The sequence below is a fragment of the Propithecus coquereli genome, unplaced genomic scaffold, assembly GCF_000956105.1.
Source record: "Propithecus coquereli isolate 6110/MARCELLA unplaced genomic scaffold, Pcoq_1.0 Scaffold307, whole genome shotgun sequence".
NCBI classification, from domain to species: Eukaryota; Metazoa; Chordata; class Mammalia; order Primates; family Indriidae; genus Propithecus; species Propithecus coquereli.
Window position 1 is genome coordinate 2,591,280 of NW_012148697.1, and position 7,943 is coordinate 2,599,222.

The 7,943-nt window shown below is 51.2% G+C and overlaps 1 pseudogene; it reads left to right on the plus strand.

Annotated features, from left to right (window-relative positions):
- The first annotated feature begins 6,742 nt into the window (after positions 1-6,742).
- LOC105814820 lies at positions 6,743-7,674 on the plus strand (annotated as a pseudogene).
- The last annotated feature ends 269 nt before the right edge of the window (positions 7,675-7,943 follow it).

The window sequence follows — 7,943 nt, forward strand, 5'->3', positions numbered from 1 at the left end:
TCCTGCTTGGGGAGAGATCCCAAACCAGACGCTTCCTCCACCGCTAGCCCCGCGTCCCCTGCTTTGGCCTGTGCCTTCCTCACAGCTGTTCCCACGTCACCTGGGGAACTTGTCCATGCAAGTCAGGTCGTGTGCTCCCTCCGCTGCCCTGCCTCCCACGCAGAAGCCGCCCCAGGACCGCTGCCACCTCCCCCGTGTCACCTTCCTGCAGTATGGGCAGCACGCGGTGGCGTGGCTGTCTCTGGATCTGCCAAACATGTTCCCACTTCCGTGCCTTTGTCCGTTCTCCTCCAGATATGTCCACAGCTCCTCCAGTGCCCGCATCCTCCCTCGCGCGTGGGGGGATCTCAGCACAGCGCGGGCGGATCCCGGCTCCCACCTCCGGCAGGGCGGGGGCCAGAGCAGGCCTTTCGGCGGCTTGACCTAGCGAACCAGCGCCCTGTTCACCACGTCCTCTCCCCACTCCGGGGAGACCTGACTTCGCCCCAGAGCCCAGCAAGTGTGGGCACGCTGCTCTTGAGAGGTTTTCACGGTGGCCTCCCCCTTCGCTGTCTGCCCCGCGCCGCTGGGCTCTCTCTCCCCTGGCCAGCCTGGACTTGAACTACCCGGTTGTCTCCTCCTCCAGCATGACGGGTCTGCTGGCACCCACCGCGTCTTTATACAGCCGAAATCTGGTCACGGCCTCCTCTGCCTAGCATTCTTCAGTGGCTTCCTGCTCCTAAAGATCCGATTCCAGATGCCCTCCCACCACGCTGGCATCCTAGGTTCCCCTTGGGCTCCTGCGGCTTTCACCGCCACTCTCTGGGCTCCCTCTGGGCCCAGCAGCCCAGACCCCTCTTCTGTGGCCGACCCCCATCCACCCCCGCAGCCGCCGCCTGGCATGCGCAGCCTCGGTGCAGTCCCTCGTGCACCGACTGGTGACATTGCCAGTGCCTTGGGGAGTTTCCTCTTTTATTTTTTAAAAAAACACCTACTGCCAGCATGTTCGTGACCTTAAGTCTCACTTCTCTGCACCCTGCTTCCCAGCCCATTGCCGTCTTGGGTGCCTTGGCCTTTCTGGCAACCTTGAGTCGGTCAAGCCCAGGCAAGTGGACGGGCTTAGCCCTGGGCACTGGGTGGCTGGCTGCCCCCACCGCTCAGACCCTGTGCAGGATGAGGCCTGGCCCTGGCGACCTTGCGCAGGCGGAGTGGCGAAGGACTCGCCAGTGAAATGGTCCTCCCTCCACCCCGGGGCAGCGGAGCCTCCAGGTGGATGCCGCCCACAGAACTTCTGCCCCGATGGGCGGCTGCAGGCCAGCCCTGGCCAACTCGGTAGCCGCGAGCCACATGTGGCCTTGAGCACCTGTGGCCTTGAGCACCTGAGAGGTGGCCAGTGCAACTGGGGAATTGAATTTTTAATTTTAGTTAATTCATTATTTATACTGAATTATATTTAAAACATTATTATGATGCACACATGTTATATATAATGTATATAATATAACCTTATAATTTTTATAAAATTATACTTATAAAGACCATGTGTGGCTGGTGGCTACCGTATGGCCAGGACAGCTCTGGAGTGTGTAGGAAATACAGGGAACATTTTGGATTGTCACCATACCCAGGGGGTGCTCCTGGCGTTTGGTGAGTGGGTGGCACAGTCTGGTGCAGTGCCGGGACTGGTGCTGGTGACACGTGCGCCAGGGCTGGGGATGGCTTGTTCCCGAGAAGGATCCAGGGACGCGGGGTGATCAGCGGCTCTGTGAGCACTCCTCCGGGTTGTCTCCTGAGGCTTCCTGGGGAAACTGAGGAAATAGACTGCCTCCCACAGGAGTGTCACTAACTGACAGCCTGTCCCCGGGTTTCTCGCTGCTCCATGAGCTTTCAGGGTGGCGGCCTTGCCGAACTGGGACGTCCCCTCCCACAGTCTAGGCATGCCCTTGGGCACCCTTGGCTGCCAAGCCTAGGCACCGCTAGCAGCCGACCTCTGCCTCTGCCGTGAAGACCCACCTCCCTCGGGGGACTGGGAGCGAGGAGTCCTGCGCCCACCTGTTGGCTGCTCCCGCAGGTCTGTCCCTTGCGGCTTCCTCCGGCTGCGGCCCTGCGAGTTGTGTGTGTGTGTGTGTGTGTGTGTGTGTGTGTGTGTGTGTGTGTCAGCGCCCGCGTGTGCGCCCTCCTCTGCCTGCGTGTTCCCTGGGGGTCCTGAGCCATGGGAGGTGGGTGGGACCAGGCCCAGCCACCCTGGAGGCCATGATTTCTTCCTGCCTGACCCCTCCAGAATTAAAAACTCTAGAGTGTTCTTATTTTCGTGGCATTATAAGTTATTGTCATAAATTCAATAAGATTCTGTCCTTCTTTGTTAATGGGAAATAATTGGAAATATTGGTTATGCAACCAAGGCCTTGCCTGGGATGTCATATTTGAGAATGATGCTCATTTAATCAGATACATCAGACACTTTTAAGGAGTTCCAGTTGACTTTATGGGGTCGATGCTTACAAAGCCCGCTTGGGAGAACCAGCCTGGTGTCTGGTCTACAGCATTCCCAGAATGACCCCGAGTAAGGAAGGTCACTTCCTGGAAGGCCCAGGACACTTAGGACATTTAGGGAACCTGCAGAAGAGAGAAATTTGCCCAAATCTGTAGGGTGCTGCAGGTGAGATCTGGTGGGAAGTTCTTAGCTTGGCTTCCTGGCCTCAGGAGGTTTTACAAAAGTCCAATCTGACATTCCTCATGACAACTTCCAGCAAAGCAAACTTAGGAGGCCTATGGCAAAGGACCATTCTTGCTGAACCTGTGGAAATGACTGGGTCAAATCTAATTAGACCAGGGGTGTGTGTGTGTGTGTGTGTGGGGTCAAGAATAACCTTTTTTTGAATTATTTTTTTTTTTTTATCAAAATGGGGGAAAGAAAAGGAATTGTGTTTCGGTGGAAAACTATGCGGGCTTCATGGCCCGTTATTCCAGGTTCCCGGACTGAAGCCCTGTTTACTTCCCTGGGCTATTTTGCACCTCTTGTAAATTGAAGGTAACTGACGAATACGCAAACTGTGTCTTGTTTGGTAGACACTTAACTGACTCCCACACCCCCAAGTGGAAGAACAGGCTTCGGCACCTGCCTGCAGACGGTGCTGGACCCTGCCACCTTGCCCATGCTGTCAGTTGCCAAACTTAATTTTCCCAGTTTCCATCAATATTGGTTATAACTGTCTAAACAAACATTTCCGTGCTGCCCGACTTGCCATCACAGGCACCGAGGACAGAAACCTGACAGCCCAGATCTTCCTGGGACTTGAGGTGGTCTTTCCCCACGTGTGGACCAGTCCTGCAAACCGCAGCCCGGGGTTGGCGGTGAAGGACTCGCCGCCGCAGCAGACCCTGCGTGGGCTGGGTTTCTCCCTGGACGAGGGGCAACAGGCTCGGGTCACCCAGGCCCTTATCTGACGTCAACCAGACTGTGCCAACATCATGAAGAACGCTGGCTTCTGCGCTTGGGAGCTTTACGAAGCTCAGTGAGCCGCGCTGTTGCGTCACTGAAAGACTTTCCTCGCTGACCTCTTGGGAGTCACCAGACGAGACACTTTAAAGGTCAGCTCCAAGCTCTTTGCTCTGACACAGGCTTTTATATTAATCTTTCCCTCTTTTCATTTTAGGCAGTTGGTTTTCACTTCCAACAGATGGTTCAGCTCTTTGTACGGGCACAACACCAACGGGAATCCCTGACAGGCAATTTCTGAGACCCTGTGTCACCCAGTCGGGAGGTTTGTGACGGCCTCTGAGTTGTCCGGTGACGACTGATAACCGAGTGGAGCCGCATGTTGGATTGTATTTGAGCCCTGCGCCCCTGGAAAGCAGTCATGCCTGAGAAATTCCCCTCCTTTACGTTCTGGGGTACGGCTGACTGCAAAGGACCACCCCGTGTTTGCACGTGGGACCCACTTCCACCCTGTACCGCGACTCCCTTGTTCACCTGCCTCTGTAAAGACACGGGCCCCTTCCTTTTCTGTGAGACGCCCCTCGTTAATGACCCTTCTCCCTAGTGCAGCAGACTGAATAAAACACCTCTTCAATTGTCCAGTGCGCTCTGTCTTCCATATGTGAGTAATTTAGTTTGTTGTATTTACTGCAATAGAACATTTTCAAATAATATTGTGCCAACTAAGTTGCAATATCACTTTAAGACCAATACTTCAGGGCTCAAAGGAATTGAATGACTTAAATAATTTAAATAATGTAAAAGAGAAACTTTGTTTCTTACCACTTTTAGAATGTTAGTGGGGAAAAAACCCAAACTCTGTAAAATAATTGAAAAGGGTTTATTCTGAGCCACTGTGTGTGACTGAGGCCCGGGAGCGATACCCAAGAAGTCTTGAGCAAGTGGTCCCACCTTGGGTTTCATACATTTTAGGAAGACAAGAATTGAAGGTAAAAATCATAAATCAATACGTGGAAGGTGTACATTGGTTTGGCCGGAAAAGGCAAGACATCTAGTGGGGGGGGGGTGGCAGTTCAGGCTACAGGTAGGTTTAGAGATTCCTTGATTTGTAATTGGTTAGAGAAATGAAGCTTTGTCTAAAGCCTTGGAACGTTTCAACTTAAGATAAGGAAGTCTGTTAATCAGAGGCAAGCCATAATATAGACTCAAGTGATCTGTTAAGCACATTGATGGCCTGCAGGTGATGTAACCTTTGCCCTGCAGGGCCTTAGGTCCTGTTAATAATTTAGTATCTTATTGTCAAAAAGAGTCTGTTTTGTCAGTCATATGACCTCTGTTTCAGCGTTAATGCTGGTCAACTGTAGCATCCGAACTCCAAAAGGAAGGAGGTATAATGAGGTGTGTCTGACCTCCCCTTCGTGGCCAGGAACTCAGTTTTAAGGTTTCTCTGGGGTTCCCTTGGCCAAGAGGGGGTCGTTCAGTCGGCAGGGGATGCTTAGTATTTTATTTTTGGTTTATGAGGATTTTTTTTTTTTTTTTTGAGACAGAGTCTCACTCTGTTGCCCAGGCTAGAGTGCCGTGGCGTCATCATAGCTCACAGCAACCTCAAACTCCTGGGCTCAAGCGATCCTCCTCCCTCAGCCTCCCAGGTAGCTGGGACTACAGGCATGCGCCACCGTGCCTGGCTAATATTTTCTATTTTTAGTTGTTTGGCCAATTTCTTTCTATTTTTGGTAGAGACGGGGTCTCACTCTTGCTCAGGCTGGTCTCGAACTCCTGAGCTCAAGCAATCCTCCTACCTTGACCTCCCAGAGTGCTAGGATTACAGGCATGAGCCACCGCGCCCGGCCTCCAAGGGCTGGCTATGAAGAAGCTGCCAGGGCATCTTACAGTGTGCGTCGCAGGCAGCACTGGCTGGAGAAGCGCATATGGCAGCCGAGAGCCCAGCAGAGCCTCGCATGTTCGATGTTGCTGGAGGAAAAGTCAGTAAAAGAAATATCAGCAGTGAACCTGCTTCCAGAACGGCAGTGTGAGGGGCGTGTTAGATCCTTTCCCTGACAAAACAAACATTTCACGGGAGAAAATTATTAAAAACAATAAAGTCTCCGAAATTGCCCTAAGGGCACACAGCAAGTGGAGAAACACTCACTCAAAAAAATCTCTTAAATCTCAGTAAGAAATATGTGGAATCTGAGCCACGACCACTCCCTCCCCCGTCAGCTCCATCTCGCTGAAGCTATCCGGGCGCTCTCCTTGCTGCAAGATGAGGAGGGCTCCCCCAGCCCCCAGCCTCCAGCTACAGGGCAGAAGCTCTGCTCCAGGTCAGCAGGCTGAGAATACTGAGACCTCAATCTCTACGCACTCCCACCCCAGCTTGCTCTTAGGGGAAGCTCCCACACCATGAGGACCAAACCAAGAAGACTGGGAGCACTGTCACTCCAGTGCTCACTTGTACAGCAGACTGTCACTCTGGGAGAAGTGGATTGCTGTTCCTAGCTTGGATCCTGTGCGCAGAGATTCTGCCAGGGGAGGGTCAGGCCATAAGGATGAAGAACTCCCAGCTCTGTCTGAGGGGAATTATTTTATTTGGAACAGAGGGTGGAAAATTCCATGCCTAAGGGTGTTGTTGAAAATAACTGACATTTTTTTTTTTTTTTTTTTTGTTGCCCGGGCTAGAGTGAGTGCCGTGGCGTCACCCTAGCTCACAGCAACCTCAGACTCCTGGGCTCAAGCGATCCTTCTGCCTCAGCCTCCCGAGTAGCTGGGACTACAGGCGTGCACCACCATGCCCGGCTAATTTTTTCTATATATTTTTAGTTGTCTGATTAATTTCTTTCTATTTTTAGTAGAGACGGGGTCTTGCTCTTGCTCAGGCTGGTTTCGAACTCCTGAGCTCAAACAATCCGCCCGCCTCGGCCTCCCAGAGAGCTAGAATAACAGACATTTTGATTGAGAGCAGGTAAGAGGGTGCTTGTACCTCCATGAGGCTAGTAGGAGCAAACAGAATGGCAGAGCGATCAGAAATCTAATAGAGCTGGAGAAAGAGGCGGCCTAGAAAGAGCCCTCCTGGGATCACAGTCAGCCCTGGGGGGCAGAAAGTGTGTGCACAAGCCTCAGGCTTCGCCTAGTTGGGAGCAATCACAGCCAGATGTGGGCAGACTTGGAAACCTGCCCCAGCTGCACAAAGGCTCGTCAACACAGGGCAGAAGCTCCACCGGCACAAGGGGCTCAAGCACAACCTCTGACCAAACGCTGATTGCATGAGAAGCTACTTTGATGCAGGGCGACTCTTAGAAAGCCAGGCTCTAAAAGAAAATCAAGTGTATGGTTTTCCCAGCCAAGCGGTTCTGCTTGGTGCCATCCACGGAGGGCGCGTGCTGGGCCTTTTCCTGTGGCACTTGGCTGCAGAGCTGAGCTGAACAGCTGCTGGCAGCGCGGGGATCCAGCCCGAGGAGTGCGCTGGCCGGTTCGTCTTTGCCTGGGATGCTAAGGCTGCTGTGGCTGGTCGTGTGATGATAAGGAAATGAGTTGCAGAGAAACTGAGTATCCCTTGGAATAGTACCTGTTTGCAAAGAACTACAAAAGGAAAACCAGTTCTTGCAAAGCACTCATTGAATCCTTATATCAGCTTTGAAACTGAAATCTGTCATCCAGGGAACTCTGCGGTGCTTGCTGCTGAACCTGAGCTGCAAGGTGGAACTGATATAACGAAGACTAGCTTTCCAGGTGGTGGCTCAATTCCAGAATTCTTTCACATTGTGAAAAGAAAGTTTACCAACAAAGAATGGGAGACAATCAGAAACTTTATGGACCAATGGACACAGCTGGATACGTTTTGCAGGAGGAATTGGGCACTAAAAGAAAGCTTCGTAACAGCCACCGGTGTGGGACTAGGGTTTGAAATGCAGTGGTTTGAATTTGATATATCTCCATTAAACTTGGGGATAGGCCAAGTTTATGTAGAAGCACGACTGTTCTTGGATGGGGAAGAAGAAAAAGAATGGGCATTCGAGGAAAGCAAAATAGATGAGTACCATTTTGTTGCAGTAGGTCTTTGGAAACCTGATGGATCTAGACATCAGGGGGTTCTGTCTCAAGATGATTCTAACCCAACCCAGAGGCAATTTACTATTCTCATCTTTAGTGATTTCATAGCATCTGCTGTTCTCATGACACCTGAAGATATTTCATTTGGGGACTGTTTTTGCTTCACAGAAACCAGTATGATATGTTATAATGTCATGATGATTTCCTGAGTAACAAAGGGAAGTGAAAATTGTAATCTTCCATAGTCACTAAAAAATAAATAAATCCTTGATAGTATCAAATTTTATTTCACAAAACAGTTTTTTAAAAAGTGACAGTTTTCCCCTTAAAAGCACAGACTTCCAGTTCAAGATTGCTCGCTAGAATACAAGTTTATTCTTCCTCTCCAAAATTCCACTGAATTGCTAGAAACAGAAAGGTTGGCACAATCAATCTTAAGGTGATCCATGCTCACTGTAGGAAAAAATAGAAACTGCAG